The sequence below is a fragment of the Crinia signifera genome, chromosome 7, assembly GCF_055691185.1.
Source record: "Crinia signifera chromosome 7, ASM5569118v1, whole genome shotgun sequence".
NCBI classification, from domain to species: domain Eukaryota; kingdom Metazoa; phylum Chordata; class Amphibia; order Anura; family Myobatrachidae; genus Crinia; species Crinia signifera.
The window spans coordinates 180,720,472-180,748,431 of NC_139223.1; the positions used below are offsets into that span (position 1 = coordinate 180,720,472).

Genomic DNA, 27,960 nt, shown 5'->3' on the forward strand with positions numbered 1-27,960 from the left:
TTCAACACACCCCACCCAAATTTAACATCTGCCCCACCTGCAGTGCACATGGTTTTGCCTATTTTGCAAACAAATTTGTACTGCGATCAGATCTGTATAAGGGCCACAGAGTAAAGCTGGCCATGCGGTGTGATATACCTGAGGTTTCCCCAGGGTAGCTGACAATACAGCAACCAGTGCATGGCCACATCACCGTGTGTATCTGCTTCCTCAACTGCTCTCCAGCCGGCTGAAACCCTCTCACAGACACAGTCACATGTCATTAGCTGACCCGATGCTCAGCGCTCATAGATCAGTTCCAATCAGATGATCAGATCTGTCAGGATGGAGCCACAGGGAACAATAGTCAGCCATTGTGGGGACGAATGACCAAGCTGGCTGACCAAATCCCCGGTGTGGTCATCCAGCAGCGAGCGGTGATGACAAATAGCTGAGTTTGCAGCATATAGACATACAGTAGATGTCAGTTTAGGGAAAGCAATGTCGGAGCAGGAACAGCAGCAATGCTAAATGTGGACCTGGGGCCACAGGAATCCGTGGTCTGCCCATCTGAATTCAAAGCATCAGCTGTTCTGCATGGCTGGAGTACATTAGGGGTTATTCTGGTTCACTCCTTCTGGCAAATCCCTTCTCAAATGGACAAAACCGTGTGCACTGCAGGTGGGTTAGATGTTACTTGTGCAGAGAGATGTTACCCCTCGCTTGCACCTCTTGTAATCTATCTGTCTCCCCTTCCTACTAGATTGTAAGCTCCTCCGAGTAGGGCCCTCTTCCCTCCTGTTGTCAAATCCCACTTCTCTTCACATGTCACTCACAGCTCTCCTTTACTCCAACACTCAGTGACCCTCTTCATACTCATCTCCATCATTGGCCTCAAGCCTCTAGTTGTATGTTGATTGGGTCCTCACTACTTACATTTAAGCTGTAATGTGTATTGAACTGTGGTGCTCTTTATTTGTACTGTATTTTTGTTATTTATTCAATGTTATGCCAAGTTTTGTCTCCCTGTATTGTTCCTTTGTACGGCGCTGCAAAACACTTGTGGCGCCTTATAAATAAAATTATAATAATAATAAGAGAGAGTTAGATTTTTACTTCAAAGTGAGATCTATATTGCAGTGTAAAAATAAAGCAGTCAGTATTTTCCCTGCACAGAAAAAAAATAACTAACCCAAATCTAATTCTCTCTGCACAAGTTACATCTGCCCCACCTGCAGTGCACATGCGGCCTTATTCTGATTGAGTCGGACGGGTGCGTGTTCGGTCGGACGGACGATGTATTGTGTTTGCGCATGTGCAGAGGCGTTTCTGCGCATGTGCGAATGCCTCGCATGTCTGAATACAGCGTGAATTCCGTATAGAAAACGATCGGTCGGAACCATCCGATCAGGGGGTGGAGAGGGGCGTGAAGGCTCATTACCATATGCGTACGCCCCGTGTTTCATGGGCATTCCTATGAAAACGCTGGGCGTACGTATGGTAATCCGGCCGTGACGCACGTGTGTGGGGCGGACATATGACATAGCCGGATGCCAGCTGCCCGCCCATATCCCTGCGTTCGCACGGAGAAATGTCTGAGTGGTCTGGAGCTCTCGGTGCTGCCTGACCACTCGGTCCATCATTCGGTGGTTGGCGACCATCGGAGGATGGGGGAGGTTCCCACAGATGGAGGAGGTGTTCACATGAAACATCCACTCGCAGTCCGTTCACTCGGCGTCTTACCGGATTGGGACGGTGTGAGCGATTGTACGGTAGGCGGGGCTATGAACACACGGTGGCCGCCTGAAAATACGCATCTGTCCGAGTCAACTAGAATAAGGCCCATGGTTTTGTCCATCTAAGAAGGAATTTGCCAGAAGGAGTGAACCAGAATTACCCCATTATGCTAATATATATCCCCATGTAGGGTCGCCACGAGTTCTTACCCCAATATTCTGGCCACCGCTCAGATATGTTTGAAGTTGAGCATACAGGACTGGCGCGTCGTTGTTCCGGGATATGGTCACTAGGTCGACCCTACGAATGTAGACATATATTAGGTCTTATGTTGACACCTGAAATAGGTTGACATGTATTAGGTCTTGGTGTGGTGGTAGATTATAATAGTGTGCCCGGAGCAGCGAGCCATGTGAGGCGACGCGGCACACTTCCAGTATACGGTGTCCACGACGACTATGTCGGCATTCGGGACAAAAACCATGTCCAGCTTTTCACGCGTTGATCGTTTCCAGGTTGTCATTTCGACCCCCATTGTTGATCTGATACACAGCACCCAAAAGAAAAGTCATCTTTGGACTTAGGGGCCGATTCAGCCCCTTCCCGATGCACAAACCCCAGGCTGACTTTTCGTTTCAAATGGCAGAAAAATCATTCAATGGCCGCATGTGGGGGGATTTGTACACATCCACTTGCACGCTAGCGCTGGGGGGGATTCGCGCGTTAGGAGGGCAGGTGTTTGGCCAGGCAGCGGGCAGCTGAATCAGGCCCTTATTTAGTATAGAGGTTCAATAATACCAGTTCTGCGCACACACATTTCATATGGGAAAGAACATTTTCATAACACGCTCCCGTCAATGTTCTACCCCCCTGTACCTCGTTACCTTGGAACCAAATCCCCTCCTTGTTATTCTACAGTGTTCTCATATAGATTTACTCTGTCCATGAGCATTGGGGAAATTAGCCTCCTTACAATGATTGGTTTGGGAATAACAGGGGAAACCCCCATTAAAACCAAGTGTATAAAACATATTTCCTCTGCCCTGACAGCCAGATTTAATATCTCCAGTATACGCTGCGGTGGGGCTCGGGGAACGTATTCCCTGGAACTGGAGAATGAATGAAACGAGCCCCAGGTGCTGGCTCTGCGATCGCCATTTAGGCAGAATTATGGGGGTTATTTTGGTTGATTCGCAAGGTCCGAGCAAATAGACCAGAATAAGGGCCATGGTGCAGCAGCCACGTATCCCCAGTGGTAACAGCCAGACCTGGGTGTGTGCCGGCCTTAGACAGAGAACATGCTAGGAATTGGCAGACACAGAAGGAAACAGGCAAGAACATATATATCTGCAAGAGGACAGACGTAACAGGGGAAATCGGCAAAATAAATGTTTATCTGAGCGTGGAAGGGAAGCACTGATTAAATAAGCATGATGTGATGTGCCGTAATGGGGCACTCCTCTTCCCGAATGGGGCATTGGTGTCCCCCGGAGATAATGTCTCACTCAAGGAAAAACAGGAATGTGACTGCAGATAACAGGAGGAGGGCAAGTCGTGTAACCTCATCCACCAGTAGATATGGAGACTGAAATGTGTCAGATGTCATTAGTGCCAGCAACACAATGGCATCACTCCTTTCATCTGTGCCATTTCCTTCTCCGAGACTTCTACACTTTTTATTGTCCCCTCGAACACTATTCTAATAATAGGCGGACATCAAGGGCAAGAGAGCCATTCATTTCAACTTGAACTTGGCCATTCATTTCAATACATTAAATTGCATTGTTCTACGAATATGTTACCATCCATGACGCCTCTTCTCTTAGAACGTTGGGTCGTTCTCTCTCTTGTCGGCGGAGAGATAGGAGCTATTAAATCTCTTTGTGGCAGTAATCTGCTGTACTGACATAATAAAGAGATGACTATAACGGTAAAAAGCAAAATATAACCGAGTAATGTATTTCTAATTAAATCAACTGAAAATAAAAATGCTTTATGACATCTCTGTTACGGGTCACATCTGTAATGACTGCTTGGATGTTATGTGTGATCGGCGTTGGCTTTAATCTTTACATTTGTCTAGTAGCGAGCTGTTCCCCGGTTTGAGCGCAGAAATGGGGTACAGTGAGACGGAACGGGTGACATTCTATGGGATGAGATTTGTGTTTTTTGGCGAATATTAGTAAAAAAAAATGGCGACCGCATTTTTCCTTGAAATCGCATATTTAATAGGATGCACTAAGGGACGGATATCGCATATTATGTGCGATAACTCATGCGGACCAAAAGTGTGGGAAAAAAAATCGCATTTATATCGCATCCAGATGTTTTTGTACAGAAAAGTATATTAATCGCTTATTTAATGGGATGCGTTTTCGCAAATCGCACTTTTTAGGTGTCTAATAATCGCACTTTTTTCAGACCAGGTTCTGTTGGGCAATTTGGCCCAGAACTCACTTTGGTCAAGTGCACAAATGGTTAATTTCAACACAGGTGCACTCAATTTCACTCAGAAACCCCCCTACATATACCCCAACATCATTAAGGACACCTGTGAGGGTTTGAGACATGGAGATTTTGCAGAGTGGTTTGGAGTTGCTGATTTGTGATGTGGCCCATTTGGAGGAGCTGCGCAGGAGGGAGGAAGCTGCGCGCCAGATCCAGGTAGCCCCCCGACTACTGTGTACCCCACGTATGTATCGTGCTCAGCTGTACCTGGACTCCCTCTCGGATCAACAGGTTGTGGGGATGTTTAGGCTGAACCGCATTAACCGCACAGCGTCTATTCTATTAGATTGGGGGGTCTCCCAACTGCCACCCCCCGCAGCGGGACAATGCCTGCCGCGGGTGGGACAGCGGGACAGGACCCGAAAATCGGGACTGTCCCGCTGTAATCGTGACAGTTGGGAGGTATGCACTCAGAACCCTCAGACATCAACAGCTCACTGTTCTGGACTGTAGTGAGGAGCGGAACCCTCATCACAATGTAACTATACCCTAAACAATACTAGGTAAGAACAAAAGCGGGGTCCGGAAACAGAGGGTGGGTGGTTCAGACCTTGGTCGAATTCGCTGACCCGGCTGATGGTGTGGGTTTGCACATGCGCAAATAAATGCGCATGTGCAAAACTTTTTTCTTTCTTATGACCGCATGTGAGAGGATGTGCTAGTGTACACATCCGCATGCGAGGACTCGCCCGGCGCGCACGCACGCGGGGGTGCTCGATGGGGCAACGGTTACCTACCTCGACAGGCAGCAAATGCGAATATATGCAGCCTAGTAAGCAGGCCTGAATCAGTCCTATAATGCAACCAATATAATGAATGAATAGATGTTGATGATGAATACTGACTCAAACAGACATCTGCATACAATCTCTAAATGTCATATAAACCAACAGCTGGTATTTAGCTTTAGAAAGGAATCATATACAGTCGTAGTACGCTCCTGTTATATACTGTAGTGTGGTTAGTCCAGTACAGTGTCTGCTTCTCCCAATGGCTGCCATGTGCTCTCAGTACCAGTAGCCTGCGCTGGGAGACAGCTGCTTATTTACAAGTACCACCGCAATCCTCTCTTTGGGCCTTATTCAGATCTGAGCTCAGTACAAATTTGTTCGGAAAATGGGCAAAACCATGTGCACTGCAGGGGGGGCAGATGTAACCTGTGAAAATAGAGTTAGATTTGTGTGAGTTATTTTGTTTCTGTGCAAGGTAAATACTGGCTGCATTATTTTTACACTGCAATTTAGATTTCAGTTTCAGCACACACACATGTAACAAATGTGATATGATGACGTGGGGAATGGTGATGTGCGAGAGGGCTAGTGGCAAACAATACATGGAGTAGGGTAGAGGGCAATGTTAAAATATATTTTTAAAACACATTAAAGCCACTTCACATCAGACTACTTGTCGATGGGCCAAAAATAACGGATCATAGTAAAATCTATTAACAGCTCTAAGCAGAGATTGCACATAAATTTCTGCAAGATGAAGAACCACATTTCTCATAAAACTAAAAATAAACTGGGGAAACGTCTTACTGGCTCTGTGATTGGTGCAGCTCTCCCCCCGTTGCTGACACAGGGCCCAGTAAGTTTGTTTTTAGAACTTGTAAATAACAGCATATGTCATGTACGCCCGTGGCACCAGCTATCACAAAAGAAAATGTTCATTAATCATCTTCTCCCATTGAACAAAACATGTACAGTAAGTAGAAGGTCCTTAGATAGCGCCCCACAGACTGGGTGTCAGTGTGATGGCAGGGCTGCCAGCTGTCCCTCTATAAACACGCTTCGCTCTTTATTGTATAAAACCTCAAAAGACTTCTCTTTCCGCCCTGAGTTATGAAGTGTTCCAGGCCGGCAAATGAGACCCTCGCAGCTCCTCGCCTGGGAATCCTTCATCGTTTGGCTGAGGAAGTGGACAATATCGGCGGAGAGGCGGAAATGGAACTTGTTGCCCATTGTTCTGCGAGGTTGAGTGCAAGACAAAAGTAATCAATCAGATAAATCATAAAACTGTTTCCAGGTCATCACAGCCTCCAAACTGTCTGACAAAAGTCAACTGGTAAAAAATATAAGGAATAAAGAAGAAAAAACTTAGTGGCTCATTGTGTTGGAAAGACAGTCTCCGTCCACACTTGGTCTCCTATATGTTTCTGTCTCTTTTCCACGCCGAAAGCACTCTAACCATGCTCATGTGTCTCAGCCACAGACAATGGGTGGCCTCTATTTCTTTGGAGGGTTCCTCTTCAAAAGGCGCTTCACTGTCTCACCGTCAGTGGTAGTGCGCTCTGTCTGTGCGCCACAGTTTCTCCTTCCCACGCTCGTGAGTCTTATTCCTGTCATATATAACAACATAAAACAGGACATACATCCTAACTGGGCAGTAAGGGAGAAGCAGAGATCACACAACATCAAGCCAGAGGCAGAACTCTGGGAGGCAATGGAGTCATCTGCCGACCGGGCTCTTGCTCTCAAGGGGGCACCTCTCCTCCCCTGCAAGGTTAAATAAGTTAATTGAAAGCCAATGATATCACTTCTGTGGCCGAGTTCTGAGAAATATGTGTGTTCTCTCTCTCTCTCTCTATATATATAGATACAGACATATATAGAAAGCGATATAGATATATATTGAACACATAAAGTATAAATTTCAGGACAGACATATATTAGGTTGTGGGGGAGGAGGAGCGGGCACAATATATATCTTGCCTCCGGGCAACTGGAGCGAACTTACGCCATTGCATCAAGCTGTAATGTGCAGGTGGCATTATAAGGTGGTTGTAAGGGGGCTACATCATGCCTAGGTGCCTCAATATCGAAATATCACGAAATTAGGGGTGACTCAGTGAGACATCCTTGTGGAAAGCAAACGGCAGGTTTTGAACTCCTAAGAAAGGTATGTCCAAAGTATGGCCCTCCAGCTGTTGTGAAACTACAAGTCCCATCATGCCTTGCCACAGTTTTGCTATTAGGAATGCTAAAACTATGGCAAGGCATGCTGGGATGTGTATTTTGACAACAGCTGGAGGGCCACAGTTTAGACATGCATGTTCTATGACATCACCTCCACATGTTCATCTAAAATTCTGGAAAGGCCATTTTGGTGTGTGGGTGGTGGTAAGGGGTGTGGTATATGGGCAGTCATTAGCCCGACATCAGGATCCCGACTGGCCGGACTCAGACAGTGGGCCAAGTGCAACAAAGCCCCTTGCGGGCTCGCTGCGCTTACCCTATTTTATTCTCCCTCTATGGGCCCCCACGAGGAAGAATAGCTGGTGGCTGTCGGGACCCCGAGTATCGGGGTTTTGACTGTCTGGACTGTCTGGGGTATTGATTGTCGGGACCCGAGAGCTACCTGGTTGATCCTGCCAGTAGCATATGCTTGTCTCAAAGATTAAGCCATGCACGTGTAAGTACACACGGCCGGTACAGTAAAACTGCGAATGGCTCATTAAATCAGTTATGGTTCCTTTGATCGCTCGACCCCGTTACTTGGATAACTGTGGTAACAGGCAAGTCTAAATTACTGTGCAGCGCTGTGGTGGAGGGGGAACTAGTACTCTCTACCGTTAGAGGTGGTGGAACTCAGGCCCTTCAATTCTGTTCATACGGAACCGCAGAACAAATTCACAGGCGCGGTAGAAGAAATGTAAGTACTAGTCCACCGTAAGCAATGTCCAAGGGCAAGACACCGGGTGGCTCAGCCACCCACAAATGTTGTTGTCATGGAAGAGTCTTTTCATATTGCCAAGAAAAAAACAATCACTTATATCCTATATGATTATAGGGTACTCTTTACTTAGAACGGCGCCCATCGCGACCATCGCATGCACTAAAAAACGGGTGCGATGCGATGCCCGCGATTTCCCATAGGGACCAATGTTAAAAGTCAGATTGGATGCGATTTTAGTGCTAAATGCCTCAATGCCCGCGATTTTTCCATAGGAAACAATGTTAAATGGGCCACAGAGCCCTAATAGTCCCCCTGAAGTCTGAAATGGCCCCCACAATTTTTAACGGCACCCCACGATCAACGTCAACCCGAAGCTTGGCGAGCGCAGCGAGCCCGCGAGGGGCGGCGGTACGTGTCCTCCGACCTTTTCATACCCCCACTATCCACGTCGGCGTGGAGTTGAGAATAGAATAGTGTGGCGAGCGTAGCGAGCCACCGAGCCCCGAAGGTAAGCGCGTCCCCTCGCGGGCTTCACAGGTAAGCGCGTCGCCACGGACACCTGTGAAGCCCGCGAGGGGACGCGTATAACTGTGAAGGTATCCGAGTCCGCTCGCCACGCCATTACTTTCATGTGTAAAGCTGTTGTCCTGCCAAACATGATAACATGACATCATAACGCATCTGCTGCATGTTGCCAGATGCTCCCAGACAGCAGCACGCGGAGTTTGGGGGTCTGTCCCTTTTTCTGGGTATACTGAAGCAAGTGTGAAGAAGCTTCACTGTCATAGTTTACAGTAACTCATACTTGCCTGCTCTCCTGAAAATGGATGACCATTGATAGGTAAAAACTATTGATGGTCATCCATCACAAATAGTTTATTACTATCGATGGTTGGTTGCAGTATCGCCATCGATGGTGACTGCACCGATGGCCATCCCTAATAAAAAGATCTAGTTATACAGCTGTGTTTTCTCCATACACAACAACCGCTGCCTCCTGCAAAGGCTTCTGGGTAGAACGCTTCTATTACCTGTTGCAGACATCAGCTTCATGCTTGTAAATATCACCGGAGCGGAAAATTCTGGTTGCACTGAAAAGACATATGGTGTAGCTGTCACATCTGTCATGCCCTACGCTCAAGGTCTTTCTCTGTGGAAGTAGTGTAGTGCGGCCCTCCCTTAATGACTATGAGAGGCCCATAATTGCTAAATAATACTCCTGTATTACTTGCTCTTTCTGCCTGAGAGGAGCTGAAGAGACACCCAGCCTGTTCTAATGAGAGTGCACTGAGGTTATGTGTAGATCTGCTCCAGCTGCAAGTTATTAATGTGTGAATTACTGCTGCTGCTTGTTATTAGGGAAAGTGATGCAGCAGGGACGTCTGCGGGAGTTCAGTGTTGCTGGCTATGGAACATTCGTATGATGCTACAGCTGCTGATTGGCCTATGTCACCCATGTGACTAAGAGGTCACCTTATTACCAAAACAGAAACATAAGAGCCCGGTCAGTGGCAAACGTAGGATTTTTAGAGGGGGTTTCCAAATATAATCCAAAATCTCCCACTATGCAGGGCATTGGAGTAAGCCCAGGAGCCTGTGGGAGTGGTAACAGCCCTGAAAATTGGTAAAATTGGTCTTTTTTACAGTATACACTGGATACTGTATGGAATACAGTATTAATATTTAACAGTACAGATGGTCTATAGCGGGCATGTCCAAACTGTGGCCCTCCAGCTGTTGTGAAACTATACATCCCAGCATGCCTTGCCATAGTTTTAGCATTACCTAATAGCAAAACGGTGGCAAGGCATGATGGGACTTGTAGTTTCACAAGGGTTGGAGGGCAACATGTTTGGACATGCCTGGTCTATAGTATAGGCTGTTTCAATCATTTAAATAAGATAAGTGATCAGAAAAAGGTTAAAAATATAATAAATGCATAAACAAACATAATAGAGCCAGTGCTGCACTTTCTAAGCTCACAATCTCCCTCTTCATGGTAAGGCTCCTGTCTCTTCCTCCTGGAAGCTGCTCTCTGGTCCATTGCGATGTTTGAGGGCTCAGAGCCACACATACAGTAAATGTGGTAGAAGAAGCTGGTACACTGGGCCTGTGCAGCAGCTCTGCCCCTTACACTGCATGATGTGGTGGCAGCTAAACTGATCATATTACTGTGTATACCGTATACTGTATATACAGTGCTATTGTTGTCATCATTTAAGGCACTTCCCAAGAGGAGCGGGGTTTCCGGGCAACCAGAAACACCCCCCCGACCCTTGCATTTGCCTATGCCGGTAACGGAATGCTATGAGCAACCTGTTTGTGGCAGGGCATCAGCAAAACAGCAAGGGGGTATTAGGAGAAGGTCTCCCAAACATACCCCCAACAGTTCACGCTCAGCTGACTTAGGGGTTTATTTTTTAACATTGTGAAAGAAATTCACTGAACAGTAATATTCCCCTATTCCTACTTATTTATTTATTAACAGTTACTTATGTAGCGCAGCAGATTCCGTTGCGCTTTACAAAGGAGACAGTGATACAACAAACAGAGTATTTACAGAGAGTCAAAAGGTAGGAGGGCCCTGCTCGCAAGCTTACAATCTATAGGGAAATAGGTATTGATACATAAGTATACATACTTATTGATAAATAGCAATTATCATTACAATTTAAAAAGTATGGTCAGGACAGCGTTACTAATTACTGACCATCAATAGGTCGACATTGACCCCTCGTCATTCTTTTGCTTGTGTTGACCTTTTGTTACTGTTGACCTTGTGCATGTTGACCTTATTGTGTTGACCTATTGAGTAACTAGGTAGACACTGTCAACCCTTTTATCTATAACCCTTTAAGGTCTTGTACCACCTCCTTGGAGGCAGTGACGGGCGGTGGCAGTGACGGGCGGTGGCTGGCTATACTGGCTGTTCTATGGAGGCATCCCCAAGGACCACTAGGGGCGGGGGTAGTGTTACCACCCGGCCCGGGATTACTCCGGACAGTCCGATAATTTAGACCGGCGTCCGGACGGGTGGCTGTCCCGGACTATACAATGTCCGGGAACTCAGCCCTGGCAGCAACAGCTGCAGCTCTTTCACCTGCCCGCGGCCCGGCCGGTCTAACTCTGGGCATGAAACACATGGTAGATATGTAGATGTAGATATGTAGATCAAAAGTGACACAAAAATCATTCGATTTCGTTTGGGATTCGATTTTGCTTCTATAAGCAAAATCGAATCGAAAATCTGGAAAAATCGATGCATGTGTACAGGGCTTTAGTCTGCGATGGACTGTTGATAACTTGATAAATAACATCAACTGACTTTTCCTGAATTACACATGTTCTGTGTCTGGCCGACTTCCAGCCTGCAGTCCATCACCTGCTTCTTATCAGCCGCAGACCTGTGTAATCCATGAGCCCTAGATGAATGAGCTGTTGGGATAAGTTAGGGTATGTCAGGTACGGATTTGGAAAAGTCTGGCTCCTGTGGACTCAAGCCAAAATGTCAGTGCAGACACAGGAGGGGCGGGGGCAGGGGGGTATTTACTAACATGGGAGTTCTATCGAAGTTAGGATGTTGCCCACAGCAACCAATCAGAATCTACTTCTTGTTTATATAGCACCTTCTAGAAGATAATAGATAGAATCTGGTACCTTGATTCAGATTTGAACTAATTAGTCTTCTTTAATGACTTAAATTATGACAAATATATTATTTGCTTATTCTGACAAGCGCTTTGTAACGAGACACTAAAAAATAGCAAGCGCATCACTGAGGCGCCTCCAGGTGTCGTGTCTGCTGTCCACACAGACAGCGGCTTAAGCTGCCAACAATTCCCCATCACTGATAGATAAGGCGCTGCTACTGCCTCGCACACTTGCTTTATAACTGCAGTCTCCTGGGCCGAGCCAGCGAAAAGCCTTTTCTTACCGTTGTTTAAGTCATATTAAATACTCAAATCGTAAGAAGCCTTATTAATATGTTATGTATTCATTGCCCTTTTGTGCTAGAGGGAACCTATTCTTGTAACAGCATCTAAGTAAGCGTTAATTAATCATTCATTCTAATGAAGCAATATCAGAACAAAAACATTTTTTCTAAATGGTTTTATTCTTATAATTGCAAATTTTATTAAAGCTCTACTTATCATTTTAATTCATAAATATTTATTGAAAAATTTTGCATGCGCCCACCCACTGAGATGTCAATCACCGGTGGTTCCCGGAGCGGCTGTACGAGCAGTCGGCAGATCGCCCGTAGACAAAACACAGATGCACCGATATATCTATAGATTTATCGGGCACCGACTGTGGTGCACAGCCGACGCAATATATATGTGAACGACGCAGTTCACAGATATATATATATCGCTTGTACACATTGGGCGATGTGCATCGATATTGCCCATTCAATCGAATGGACGATATATCAGCCAGTGTGTACGCAGCTTTAGATTCGGGGAGTTAGTTTATTTCTGTGCCGGGTAAATACTGGCTGCTTTATTCTTACACTGATATTTAGATTTTAGTTTGAACACACCCCATCCAAATCTAACTCTCTCTTCACTTGTTACATCTGCCCCACCTGCAGTGCAGCATGGTTTTGCTCATCTGCAAAAATTGCAGGTCTGAATCAGGACCCATTTATGGTAGTCATACACAGGGATTTCAAAGCAGTGGATTACAATTACCGGGCCGTGACTTTTTTTTAGTATGAGCTAAATGTATTTTTCAATAAAATTAAAAAAAAAACTGTAGTTATCACCTTTAAATGGTCCACCAACTGTGAAAGCACAGAAAATAGACTTACACCATTAGGCACAAACCACGAGAGCCGATGGACACAGATTGGATCACCTCTGGGACACGTCAACACACTGTGGGTATGACTGCAAAAGAAAGGAAATAAAACCTGTAAACCACAAGCTGTTCGCGCCTAAATACGGGTGAGTGCGGTGAGCACCCACAGGTGGCTGCGATCTTCACCGGTTAGATGAAAATCATCATTGACACGAGGCCTCAGCCACCAAAACTTCACCTACTCGCATTATTGCATGAAGGGGTTTTAATGGAGTCTCTCCTACGGCCGCAAGAAACACAACAGCCTCTCTACAAATCAAAAACTGTCCCTAAACTGTAACAACAGGACGATCATACAACAGCAAAAAAAATACCTTAGCAAATTACACAGGTGTGTGTGAAGCCAATGCCCTATTTAACAAATGCGCAAACGCCAGTGGGGAATACCTTTGGGGTGGACACAATACCTGGGTAGACAGCCATCTATCCCTGTGTCAAAAATCTGTGGGGGAAAGACTACTTTGATACCACACCCTCTTGCGGTGAACACATAGAGGAAACTACCGTTCCTTCTTTCCATACTCGATAGACCAAGGAAGACCTGCCGCAAAGCCCAGGACTCTTCAGGAGTGCGGACTTTCCTTTATCGGATTAAACCACAAACCTAAACAAGAACCTCGGCCTTAGGAAACCTAGTTATGGGGCATGAGCCTTATGAGGCTTAAAATGGTGGACACAGACTTTAAGAGACTAAGATGGCTGCCAGACCTAAGAACTAAAATGGGTGCACATGCCTGAAATGGCTGCACAGGCCCAGGGCCTCGTTCCCTTGCCACCGCCAGACTATGCTCCGCAACTCCGCAGTGTCTATTATAAGATGCTGGGGGCGGGTGGAGCTATCATGTGGCGAGCCCTGACTGGCTCGCCGAGGCCTCTCCTGATTGGCCGCCCAGCCGTGAGCACTGATTGGCTCACGCTGGGCGCTCTAGTCAAAAGGCTGAAAGCCTATTGGAGGAACTTGAATCCTCTTGGATGCAAGTTCCTCCATGCCGGGGCCCTGCTGCCATCGCACAAGCTGACGCCACCGTCAAACGGAAGGGTTGCCAGCCGGGGAGAAATGGAGATAAGCATCCTCCCCCTCCTCCCCAGCGCGGCACCCCTCTAGAGCCACACTCACACGTTTTACGTTTTATCTGGTAGCAGATTTTTCAAGCTTTTTCACACCTTGAAAAAGCTGCTACCATAGCGAAACATGTTGGTGGACCCCGTGTGACCAGACCAGCCTCTAGAGACTATCCATTATACCATCAGTGGCAAACATAGGAATTTTAGAGGTAGGTTTCCAAATGTAATCCAACATCTCTCACTCTGCAGCGCATTGGAGTAAGGCCCTTATTCAGGTTCACTCACAAAGGCAAATTCCTTCTCAAATGGACAAAACCATGTGCACTGCTGGGGGGCAGATGCAACTTGTGCAGAGAGAATTAGATTTGGGTGGGGTTTTACTTCAAAGTGAGATCTATATTGCAGTGCAGAAATAAAGCATTCAGTATTTACCCTGCACAGAAACAAAATAACAACCAAATCTAAATCTCTCTGCACATGTTACATCTGCCCCACCTGCAGTGCACATGGTTTTGTCCATCTAAGAAGGATTTTGTCAGAAAGAGTGAACTAGAATAAAGCCCTCAGTTCCACCCCATTCCCCCTCACTTTAACCCCTGCTACCAATCTCCCTCATTTCACCTAGCCCACATTATACTGTTAAATTGTTTTGGGAAAAAAGGAATGAGAGATAGATACAGTTACATTGAACCATCAGCACCATTTCCCAGCACTTTACCAAGTATAGTAGCTCTTACTAACTGCTTTGGGGCTCATCTACATTTGGATATAAGTCATTTTAAAAGATTCCTCTCAGATCTAGCAGTACAGTATATTTGTGTTATAACACCTCCATTTTAGCGCAGTTATCATTCATTCTTTTTAGTACATCTTGGACCTTATTCTGGTTCACTCGCAAGGGCAAATTCCTTCTCAAATACACGAAACCATGTGCACTACAGGTGGGGCAGATGTAACACGTGCAGAGAGAGTTACATTTGGGTGGGGTGTGTTCAAACTGAAATCTCAATTGCAGTGTAAGCAGGGCTATTTTTCAGTAGGCTCCAGCAGGAACTGAGGCCCTTATTCTAGTTCACTCTTTCTTACAAAATATTTCTTAGATGGTCAAAACCATGTGCACTGCAGGTAAGGCAGGTGTAAAACCCCACCCAAATCTATTTATCTCTGCACAAGTAACACCTGCCTCACCTACAGTGCACATGGTTTTGTCCATCTAAGAAATATTTTGTCAGAAAGAGTGAACTAGAATAAGGGCCTCAGTTCCTGCTGGAGCCTGCTGAAAAATAGCCCTGAGTGTAAGAATAAAGCCGCCAGTATTTACCGTGCACAGAAAAAAAATAACTCACCCAAATGTGACTTTCTCTGCCCCACCTGCAGTGCACATGGGGCCTTATTCTAGTTCACTCTTTCTGACAAAATCCTTCTTAGATGGACAAAACCATGTGCACTGCAGGTGGGGCAGATGTTACTTGTGCAGAGAGAATTAGATTTGGGTGGGGTTTTACTTCAAAGTGAGATCTATATTGCAGGGTTGCCGACTTTCTTCTTCTCCTCTCCGGGAGAAGCCCGGAGAGGAGAGATTCAGTAGCCGCTCAGGGGGCGGGGCTTAAGCGTGACATCACTAAGCCCCGCCCCATGCTGTTAAACCAGCTAATGTAGTGATCTCCGTGGAGGGGGCGGGGCTAAAATGACGCGATTGTGTCATTTTAGCTCCGCCCCCTCCTCTGAGACCCGAGGATTGCGGCATTTTAATGCCGCGATCCGGGGTACAGCGGGGGTCCCCCCTGAATCCGGGAGGGTTGCCCACCCTTCCGGGGGGCCGGGAGGGAGCCCCGATTTTCGGGAGACTCCCGGAAATTCCGGGAGGGTCGGCAACCCTGCTATATTGCAGTGTAAAAATAAAGCAGTCAGTATTTTCCCTGCACTGAAACAAAATAACGCACCCAAATCTAATTCTCTCTGCACATTTTACATCTACCCCCCTGCAGTGCACACGGTTTTGTCCATCCATTCATACACCCTCCCGCCCTCTACGGTCAGCTGATGACTGTCGTCTCTCCTCCACCCTGATCACTGCTTCCCATGCTAGAGTACAGGACTTTGCCCGTGCTGCACCCCTTCAGTGGAACGCACTCCCTCGCTCCATTAGACTCTCCCCGACCTTGCAAAGCTTCAAACGGGCACTGAAAACTCACCTATTCATCAAAGCGTACCCTTCCACTGCATAAACCAGCTGGTTCTCCGACCCCTTGCCTGTTTACATCCTGCTATCTAACCACCACCCACTTGCTTGCACCTCTTGTAATCTGGCTGTCTCCCCTTCCTACTAGATTTTAAACTCCTCCGAGTAGGGCCCTCTTCCTTCCTGTTGTCAAAGCCCACTTCTCTTCACATTTCACTCACAGCTCTCCTTTACTCCAACACTCAGTGACCATCTTCATACTCATCTCCATCATTGGCCTCAAGCCCAGTGGCGTAACTATAGAGGGTGCAGGGGATGCAGCTGCTATGGGGCCCGGTCGCTTTGGGGGCCCGAGGCCCCAGCAAGCTATCCCCTGCACCCTCTAAAAATGTTTTCCTAATTTTTTATTTCTAATAATCACCTAGATTTACGTCGCGCACAGCCGCACTTACACGGAGGGAGAGGGGAGGAGGGAACCGTCTTCTGCTGCAGATTCAGTCAGTGTGTGTAGCTGAGCCTGGAGTAGCGGAGCCGGGGCTGCCACTGTATTAGTCAGTGTCCGTCATCCAAGCAGCCCTGGCTCCGCTACCGCAGGCTCAGCTACACTGACAGAATCTGCAGAAGACGCGGCTCCCTGCTCCTGCCTCCTTCCCCGTACACTGCCGTCACCGTGTAGCCAGCCCTGTGCATTACACAAAGCAGACGTTCTTGATGCTGCTTCCTCCTGTCTTCTACCTCCATGTAAGTACAGTGCGGCTGTGTGGGACGTAAATCCGGGGATTATTACAAATAAAAAGTGAGTAAAATATTTAATTAGAGGGTGCAGGGGATAGGCTGCTGGAGCCTCACCCCCCCCCCCCCCAAGTCGCACCCTCTATTATTATGCCACTGCCCATCACTGCCGCTTTCACTACCCCAATAACTCCTATCATTACCCCATCACCGCTGCTATTACTGCCCCATCACTAGACCCGTCATTGCCACTATTACTATCCCCATTACTGTCACTATTACTACCCCCATCACTGCTGCTATTACTGCTCCATCACTGCCACTATTACTATCCCCCATAACTGCCGCTATTACTACCCCCATTGCTGCCGCTATTACTACCCCCATCACTAGCCCCGTCACTGCCACTATTACTATCCCCATCACTGCCACTATTACTATCCCCATCACTGCTGCTATTATTACCCCATCACTGCTGCTATTACTGCCCCATCACTGCCACTATTACTACCCCCATCAGTGCCGCTATTACTACCCCCATCACTAGCCCCGTCACTGCCACTATTACTATCCCCATCACTGCCGCTATTACTGCCCCCATCACTGCCACTATTACTATCCCCCATCACTGCCACTATTACTACCCCCATCACTGCCACTATTACTACCCCTGTTACTACAACCATCAATGCCCCTATTACTATTCCCCATCACAGTCACTATCACTGCCACTATCACTACCTCCATCACTAACCCTATCACAGCCGTTGTCACTGCTGCCATCACTGCCACTATTACTACCCCCATTACTGTCACCATCACTAACGCTGTCACAACACCATCACTACCACAATTACTTCCACTATCACTGCTGCTATCATTGCTACCATCACTACAGTACCTCTGTCACTGCCCCTATTACTATTGCTATTATTGCCCCTATGTAGTGTGTAGTGTGTACACACAAATATAAATATTAGTAACTGTATACATGACACCTCCATGTTCACCCTCCCCTGTCACGCCTCACCCCCTATATGCTGTTCTGACACCCATCACCTCAATCCCCACTCCTCCCCACTATCGCGAAGCACAGGGGGGCCCCATTCAGAATTTTGCTATGGGGCCCACAAAGGTCTAGTTACGCCTCTGCTCAAGCCTCTAGTTTGATTGGGTCCTCACTACTTACATTTAAGCTGTAATGTGTATTGAACTGTGGTGCTCTTTATTTGTACTGTATTTTTGTTATTTATTCAATGTTATGCCAAGTTTTGTCTCCCAGGCCCTTATTCTGATCGGTGCGGCCCGATCAGAAATATGCGGTGATGTCCGTCTTGGCGAATCCCCGCCTTCCATACGGATCGCCACCTCCGTCCGTATGCGGATATGTGGCGGTCTGCATGAATGTGGACGGGGATACGCCTCCTCCATGGTGGGAGCAGCCCCTGCATTCGATGGTCGCCGAACATCGAATGCAGGGCCGCACGCTCCACCAGGTCCCGCAACACAAGACCACACGGACACTTGTCCGTGTGAAATCTTGTATGGGGGCGGGCAGCTGACATCCGGCGATGTCAGATGCCCGCCCCGTACCCACGCGTCACGGCCTCATTACCATGCATACGCCCCGCGTTTGCATGGGAACGCCCATGAAACGGGGGGCGTATGCATAGGGTAATGAGGATAAGTAGCCCCTCACGCCCCTCTACGCCCCCTGTGCGGCGTATAAAGAATCCGTGCGGCGAAATCGCCTGCACATGCGCAGAGTGACCTCTGCACATGCGCAGACGATAAACATCGGCGGCCCGTACGCAAGCGGGAATATCCGCACCGATCAGAATAAGGGCCCCTGTCAGTGGCAAACGCAGGATTTTCAGAAGGGGGTTTCCAGAGGGGCGGAGCAAAGCACGGAGATGGACACTTAGGTGACCCAGTATATGCCGGTTCAGTTAAAGTATTATAGATAGACCAAATGTATATAAATAATAATAATAAAATATATATATATGTACACATACATACATATATATATATATACATACAGGGGCGTCAACAACAGTGCAGACCCCTGGGCATAACAATGTATTGGGGCACCTACCGATCCTCCAGCGGTAGGGGTGGGGGAAGCTTTAATGTACCACGGGTGGTAGGGGGTATTATATCAATCGCACAGCATGTAGGGCCTGGATCAGTAATTTCCACTAATTACCCCTTTACTGGACAGATGGTGGGAGATGAGGTGGGAGAAGGGGGCATTGGGCTGAATGAAGGGGCCCTGATACATAACTTCCAGGGTGGTAGAGGATGTTTAATATGCAGAGGAGGGGTGTATAGTGGAGTGGGCTTATTATTCATAATTTTCTGGTGGGAGGACAGCTTGCTTGACTGCAGATATCTCCAGTTCCCAGAAATAGATTTCTAAGATTTTAATGGAATTAACAACTAGAGAATCCCACCTACCGAATGATACTGGGGACTAGGGGATCAGAGTTCAGGAGGCAGAGCAATCTGCCAATGAGTATATAAAACTACATACCAGGTGTGAGGAGCTGGAGCAGTAACCAGCTGCTGGAAGGCTGATATCTCTGGTTCTGGGAACAGTAGAGACAAGCTACTAGTGTCCCTCAAAGGGGGAGAGTCCCAGCTTTTGGAATATACCCTCAGAAAAACTCTATGTCAGACAGAACCTGAAATATCTCACTGGGAAGAGCAATTAACAGGCTTGGATGGGGACCACTGCTTTGAAGTCAGATATCTCCAGTTCCCAAGGGCTGATTTTTAAAATTCTTGTACCCATGGAAAGAGGGGACCTTCAGCTTTCAGGCTAGGGTCCTTAGACTCCTGGGGGGGTTTCTGGGTACTCAGAAACCCCCCCTGCGTGCGCTACTGCCTGTATTGTTCCTTTGTACGGCGCTGCGAAACACTTGTGGCGCCTTATAAATAAAATTATAATAATAATAATAATAATAATAATCTAAGAAGGATTTTGTCAGAAAGAGTGAACTAGAATAATGCCCATGGTTTTGTCCATTAAAGAAGAAATTTGCTTTTGCAAACCAACCAGAATAACCCCCTGGGTCACAAGTGATCACTTTGCCCCTGATGAAGTGTGCCGGCCCCTCCTGAGCATTAGGAAGAGTGTGAGAAGTCCCCTGACTCTGACTGCAGCTTCCTACCGTTAACAACTTCCTCAACAAGTCACTGTCTCCCGTCTCGTGAAAGGACAGCGCAATGTTTGTCTTCCTCCCCCTTCTTCCCCCTGCGTGACCACCCAAACATGAGCAGGAACACCTGCACATGTTGGCATGAAACCGAGGCAATTAACTGCATTAAGTAGATTTAATTAACCATAAATGGAAAACATCACTTCTTTGTTTCCAGAAAGAAATGAGTTGGAGATTCCATTCATTCTGTGTGATTGTATTCAATGCAGGATGTCATCTGTCACGTATTGTGCTTACATTGTGCGTCCCTGTCTCAGGAGGCCCTCAGATTTTCTGTCCCTTGCTGAGCTGCAAGAACATCATTTGGTTATGTTACGTACCATACAGGTGACAAAGGGGATTTGATTGTATAAGCTCAGCGCCGTTCGCTTACTCCGAGGACTTATTGGAAACATAAATATAACAAAAATAGTTTTAAGCTTCATGGGTGGCAAGAAACTGGAGGTGTAAGGGGAAATCCACCTCTGACAGACCTGACATGCACAACGCCAGCTCCTTAGTTATTCCTTTGGGGCCTCATCCCATAGTTGCCTACCCTCCTGCATAGTGCAGGAGACTCCTTGAAATACCAGCAATCTCCCTGACTCCCTGAAGCATGTATAAATCTCCCCACATTAAGAAACTGTTACCTTTTGGGAAAAAATAAATCAGAGTTAGGTACATTTAAATGGAATCATTAGTGGTATTTCCCTGCATTGGTGAAAAGGCACCTGCAAAAATCCCTCCCCCCTATACATTATTATTGTTTTACCTACATGCTCATTGTCAGAGGTATCTTGCTTGTTACAATGGGTTACATGCTCGTTAGCCAGTTTTTTTTGCTCGTTGCCTGCGGTTACATGCTAATTTCCATGGGTTTTGTGCTTGTTGCCAGATGTTTCACACTTGTTGGCATGTGTTCGCCAGGGAGTTACATGCTCATTGCCAAGAGTTACTTGTTTGTTACCAGGGGTTACATGCTTGTTGCCAGGGATTACATACTCATTGCCAGGGATTACATGCTCATTGCCAGGAATTTCTTGTTTCTTACTAGGGGTTTCATGCTCGCTGCCAGGGGTTTCTTGCTTGTTGCCAGGGGTTTAGTGCTCACCGTGTGGCAGTGCTCCCAAAATCTAGCACTTCCAGGTAGCAAAGTACATGTTTTACTCCTCTGGCAATTGCTAGAAGTCCAGGTTGACCTCTAGCATTTGTCTCCTCCAAGGCAGCGGACATTTTTTGGAAGGCCATTTTCAGCATGCAGACAGCCAGACCGCAGAGAATCTGCAGTGAGTCTCCGCCCCCAGGACTCTGACTGCCCCAAGTCACCACTTAGACTGTGGTGGCACTATTGCACAGCTGAAACTCGTGACATAACAACAACAATGTTCTAATTGGGGATGAGCGTGTCCGGATTTCTGAAATCGGAACGACACCGAACGGCAGGGATCCAAACTGCGATCCTAGCACCGATTTGGTATTTCCCACCAAGCTCGGCTCGCAGAATGAGGCAAAACATCATCATCCCAGCGTCGGATTCATGCGAGATCCATATATATTAGTCCCCCACAACCACCGCCATCTTCACTCTGGCATTGGAGAGGGTTAAGGGAGGTTGTGTCTCTGTGTATCTCTGGGAGGCTGGTGTGGGGTGGCAACCTGATCACAGTGGTGGTGTCCTGTGGTGTCCTGTGCAGTCCAGTCCTCTTGTACTGTGCAGTCTGCGGCCGGTGCTGGTGTCCTGTGCTGTCTAGTGCTGGTGTCCTGTGCTGCTGTATAAGTCCAATGCAGTGGTGCTGTGCTGTCTAGTGCTGCTGTTAAATCCAGTATTACTGCTGTTAATTCCAGTGGTACTGCTAGTCCAGTGCTACTGCTGTGAAGTCCAGTGATACTGCCGTTAAGTCCAGTACTGCTGTTAAGTCCAGTGGTACAGCCATATAAGTCCAGTGACAGCCCAGTGTATACTATAAAAAGAAGGGTTATTTCAATCCGGCTAATTTGTTCAGGCTTTGCTGTGTGTGTGTGTGTGTGTGTGTGGTACACTCTCCTGTGCCACCCACATATAATAAATAACCTCAAAACGGAAACTGCTGCGCTATATAAGACGCTGTAACGGAATCTGCTGCGCTATATAAGACACTGTAACGGAATCTGCTGCGCTATATAAGACACTGTAACGGAATCTGCTGCGCTATATAAGACACTGTAACGGAATCTGCTGCGCTATATAAGACACTGTAACGGAATCTGCTGCGCTATATAAGACACTGTAACGGAATCTGCTGCGCTATATAAGACACTGTAACGGAATCTGCTGCGCTATATAAGACACTGTAACGGAATCTGCTGCGCTATATAAGACACTGTAACGGAATCTGCTGCGCTACATAAGACACTGTAACGGAATCTGCTGCGCTATATAAGACACTGTAACGGAATCTGCTGCGCTATATAAGACACTGTAACGGAATCTGCTGCGCTATATAAGACACTGTAACGGAATCTGCTGCGCTATATAAGACACTGTAACGGAATCTGCTGCGCTATATAAGACACTGTAACGGAATCTGCTGCGCTACATAAGACACTGTAACGGAATCTGCTGCGCTATATAAGACGCTGTAACTGAATCTGCTGTGCTATATAAGACACTGTAACGGAATCTGCTGCGCTATATAAGACAACGGAATCTGCCGCTCTATATAAGACACTGTAACGGAATCTGCCACTCTATATAAGACACTGTAATGGAATCTGCTGCGCTATATAAGACACTGTAACGGAATCTTCTGCGCTACATAAAACACTGTAACGGAATCTGCCACGCTATATAAGAAACTGTAACGGAATCTGCTGCACTATATAAGACACTGTAACGGAATCTGCTGCGCTAGATAAGAAACTGTAACGGAATTTGCTGCGCTATATAAGACACTGTAATGGTATCTACTGCGCTATATAAGACACTGTAACGGAATCTGCTGCGCTATATAAGACACTGTAATGGTATCTACTGCGCTATATAAGACACTGTAACGGAATCTGCTGCGCTATATAAGACACTGTAATGGTATCTACTGCGCTATATAAGACACTGTAACGAAATCTGCTGCGCTATATAAGACACTGTAACGGAATCTGCTGCGCTATATAAGACACTGTAACGGAATCTGCTGCGCTACATAAGACACTGTAACGGAATCTGCTGCGCTATATAAGACGCTGTAACTGAATCTGCTGTGCTATATAAGACACTGTAACGGAATCTGCTGCGCTATATAAGACACTGTAACGGAATCTGCCGCTCTATATAAGACACTGTAACGGAATCTGCTGCGCAATATAAGATGCTGTAACGGAATCTGCTGCGCTATATAAGACACTGTAACGGAATCTGCTGCACTATATAAGACACTGTAATGGAATCTGCTGCGCTATATAAGACACTGTAACGGAATCTGCTGCGCTATATAAGACGCTGTAACGGAATCTGCTGCGCTATATAAGACACTGTAATGGAATCTGCTGCGCTATATAAGACACTTAACGGAATCTGCTGCGCTATATAAGACACTGTAACGGAATCTGCTGCGCTATATAAGACACTGTAACGGAATCTGTCACTCTATATAAGACACTAACGGAATCTGCTGCGCTATATAAGACACTGTAACGGAATCTTCTGCGCTACATAAAACACTGTAACGGAATCTGCCACGCTATATAAGAAACTGTAACGGAATCTGCTGCACTATATAAGACACTGTAACGGAATCTGCTGCGCTATATAAGAAACTGTAACGGAATTTGCTGCGCTATATAAGACACTGTAATGGTATCTACTGCGCTATATAAGACACTGTAACGGAATCTGCTGCGCTATATAAGACACTGTAATGGTATCTACTGCGCTATATAAGACACTGTAACGGAATCTGCTGCGCTATATAAGACACTGTAATGGTCAGTGGCATAACTATAGCTCCGCAGCCCCCGCGGTGACGGGGGGGGGCGCAGAGAAATTGGGGGCACCGCCGGGGGGGCTGCGGGGCTATAGTTACCTGCGGTCTGCGTCTCGCCCCGCTCTCTGCCGGGACCTGCCTGACCGTCATGGTCCCGGCCGGCTCCTGCTGCAATGAAAACTGACAATTACAAAATGGCTGCCCCCATACTGCAGACAGTTTTCTGTCTGCAGTATGGGGGCAGCCATTTTCTAAGAGTCCATTTTCATTGTAGCAGCAGGAGCCGGCCGGGACCGTGACGTCAGGAAGGTCCCGACAGAGAGCCGGGCGAGACGCAGACCGCGGGTAAGAAGGGGGGGCAGGTTAGGTTGTGGGGGGGTGGGGCGCCGAATAAACGTGCGGCAGGGGGGGGGGGGCGCTAAATAGTTAGTTACGCCCCTGGTAATGGTATCTACTGCGCTATATAAGACACTGTAACGGAATCTGCTGCGCTATATAAGACACTGTAATGGTATCTACTGCGCTATATAAGACACTGTAACGGAATCTGCTGCGCTATATAAGACACTGTAACGGAATCTGCTGCACTATATAAGACACTGTAACGTAATCTGCTGCGCTATATAAGACACTGTAACGGAATCTGCTGCGCTATATAAGAAACTGTAACGGAATCTGCTGCGCTATATAAGACACTGTAACGGAATCTGCTGCGCTATATAACACACTGTACCGGAATCTGCTGCGCTATATAAGACACTGTAACGGAATCTGCTGCGCTATATAAGACACTGTAACGGAAACTGCTGCGCTATATAAGACACTGTAATGGAATCTGCTGCGCTATATAAGACACTGTAATGGAATCTGCTGCGCTATATAAGACACTGTAACGGAAACTGCTGCGCTATATAAGACACTGTAACGGAAACTGCTGCGCTATATAAGACACTGTAATGGAATCTGCTGCGCTATATAAGACACTGTAACGGAATCTGCTGCGCTATATAAGACGCTGTAAATAAATAAATACACTCTCCTGTGCCGCATATTATTATAACTCCAGAAAGATAACGGAGAACAAAAATTTGGAGGATAAAATAGTGAAAGAACAAGAACCACGTCCTCCTAGTGGCAGAAAGTTGCTGCCACTAGTCATGACATAGGAACAGGAAATGCCATCAACTTCGTCTGCCAAGGCTGATGCCCAATGTCATGGTAGATGGCATGTACAATCCAAAATGCCAAAGTTCAGAAACACGAAGCAAAACAATAAATGTAAATCATTTGAGCAGAAACGTAAGCTTGCCAGTATGCCATTTATGACACGGAGTGGCAAGGAACGGCTAAGGGCCTGGCCTATGTTCATGACTAGTAGTTCAGCTTCACACGATGATCTAAGTCCTCCTCCTCTCCCACACTAGAAAATTTAAGAGAGTTAAGCTGTCATGAAAAACCCAGCAAACAACTCAGCCTTCTAAAGACACGGTATCACAAATCCCCAAGGAGAGTCCAAGGGTGTTGGTGGTTGTGATGCCTGACCTTCCCATCAATGTACGGGAAGAGGTGGCTCCTTCCACCATTTACAGCACGCCCTCTGCATATGCTGGAAGTTGCACCCACAGTCATGTTCCTGATTTTGATAATGAAGGTGTCAATGTTGTACACCAGGAGGAGGATATTGATGTAGCTGGAGCTGAGGGGGAAGTTGACGAGGAGGAGGATGCTGCTGATGCCTAAATGAGGCACCGGGCGAGGCAGTTGTTGTCCGTGGGATGCAAAAGGCCGTCGCCATGCCTGGGCAGAAGACCAAAAAATCCACCTCTTTGGTCTGTAATTATTTTTATCCAGATCCGGACAACAATTGTCTCGCCATATGTAGCCTATGTAAAGCTGCAATAAGCAGGTGTAAAGCTGTTGGCCACCTAGGGACATCCTCCCTTATATGTCATCTGAAGTTCATTCATAAGTTTAGTTCAGAAACTGTGGCTAGGCCCGTAAGCAGTCCAGGGACACCTAAATCCCCTGATCCTGTTGTATCCAAGCGCCTGAAAACCACACCAGCAAGTCACTCCTCGTCAATTTCCCTACTTGATCCGGATCAGAGGTAGTCCTGCAGGCCATGCCACCAGCATGACTGACTCCTCTTCTATCCGGAAGCGGCGCCCGCTGCATATAGCTGCAAACCTCGCCATTTTGGCGCCCGCACACGCCGTTTTCACCTCGCCTTTTAGAAATAGCTAGGTGGAAACGGCGAGTGCAAGAGGTCAGTTGAATACTGAGGGCGGCTATGGCGGCGAGCAATAGCCACAGCTCGTCTGATCAGCATTGAATATACAACTTTGTATTCAACCCTCACCAACCATAGAAAAATAAATGAGAGTGTATGGACAATGGGAGACAACTGGTAAGATATATTTCATTCTCCAATATGATTCCCAGCTGTAACTAATAGGCAGATCCAGTCATTACACCAAGTATATTAATCGTCAGTTCATGTACACTGAGCTTGACTAATTCCAAAACCTGCCGGCCCTAGGTCTTCCATAATGAATGTTGACCTTTGGCATGTGTTATGCGCCGCCCCACATGTGGTCACGTTCTAGAAGAATGCAGTCACTTTTCCCTCAGGATTCCTCCCATTACCAAACACTGAGGTGACTCTAGTCCTACGAGGATGTTTATGCGGCTCTATGTATATCTGCGGCAATACCGACTAGGAACGTTTATTACTGACGGGTTGGTCGTCCGGTGTGAATGAGGCGCCCTCGGCTGGGTGTCATTTGCTCTGCTGACCTTACACCAATGCAAACAATTGCATACCCTCCAACATGACCCATTCCATTAGGTACAAAATGCTCTGTTTCTGGACTTCCCTGCCAGTGGCAGTTGCAGCTGTCAGGCTGCAGCACAGTCCAATATTCAAAAAGGGGAGCCACACCTAATGCCACTCCAAACATCACTGTCCTGGACTTACTGGCAGTTGATGTGACCCCCCTCTTTGATTTTTTGACTGTGCTGGAGTCCAACCTCTGTAACTGCCACTGGCAGGGAAGTCCAGGAATAGAGCATTTTGTACCTAATGGAATGGGTCATGTTGGAGGGTATGCAATTGCTAAAGACACTTCACTGTCTGCAAAAGGGTTTATTTCAGAACAATAAATCCAGAAAATTCTATATACGTAAAGCTTTGATGTGGTTTCAGTGACTTCCCCGTTGTCTGCCGTCCCTGCGCCGAGGAGTGGGGTGATGTCACATTTTATATTAGCTGTGAACTTGTAAATGGCAGGACTATGGTATGACATTTATAATAACCAGTCCCGGCATAAAACATCAATGCTGTTCTCACTATCCTTGTGCTGGCAGTTGCAGACCGGGTTTATTTGCAAAGCGATGTACTGTATGGTGGTGGTAAATAGGAGCTGTGGCAGAAATGGAGGCAGTTCTCCCAACTGCCCTCCCACCGCAGAAGACAGCTGCCCGCAGGTGGGACAGGCCCCCCCCCCCCCCCCCCAAAAAATAGGAACAGTTGGGGGGGGGGGAGGGGTAGCATTTACCTTCCACAGCCTTGGACCAAGTGATATATATATAATTGGAGTAGGCATATACTGTGCGCAGGTTATTGTTGTATTGTGACCAAGGGGTCTATATAGTAAGAGATGGAGTGAGAGATAGTGGTTGGAGATAATGTACTACCAAACAGCCCATAACTGTCATTTTTTCAAACACAGACTGTAAAGTGACAGTCAGGGGCTGATTGACTTTATCTCTCTCCATCTTATCTCTCTCCAAGGCTTAATAATTGGACCCAGAGGCGGATTTAGACATCATGGGGCAAGATACTGTTTGGGGCCCTCTTACCTCCACCAATCCTTCTGAACGCCGGGATCCCGACCCCCGGGATTCAATACTGAATCCCCACATACAGTGGGTGAGATTGTTTTGTGTGTGCAGATACTTTTTATCTTATGAAATAGCATCAAAGGGACATCGGTAGTGTGAGCAGGTCTTTGTGATGTCATGATGTCACGCGGTAGTTGCGCAATGCTCCTCTGGG

At 46.9% G+C, this 27,960-nt stretch overlaps 1 long non-coding RNA gene across 2 annotated transcripts in view; it reads right to left on the reverse strand.

Moving 5' to 3' along the window:
* Positions 1–5,709: 5,709 nt before the first annotated feature.
* LOC146019648 (uncharacterized) overlaps positions 5,710–27,960 on the reverse strand; it is a 29,528-nt gene continuing 7,277 nt past the window's right edge. The window contains exons 2-4 of one of the 2 annotated variants that reach the window (XR_014450634.1): positions 12,713–12,791; positions 8,931–8,990; positions 5,710–6,562 (exon numbers count right to left, since the gene is read on the reverse strand). This is a non-coding gene — a long non-coding RNA (uncharacterized LOC146019648). The remainder of the gene's footprint in view (positions 6,563–8,930; positions 8,991–12,712; positions 12,792–27,960) is intronic. The other variant, XR_014450635.1, reaches the window with a different exon arrangement.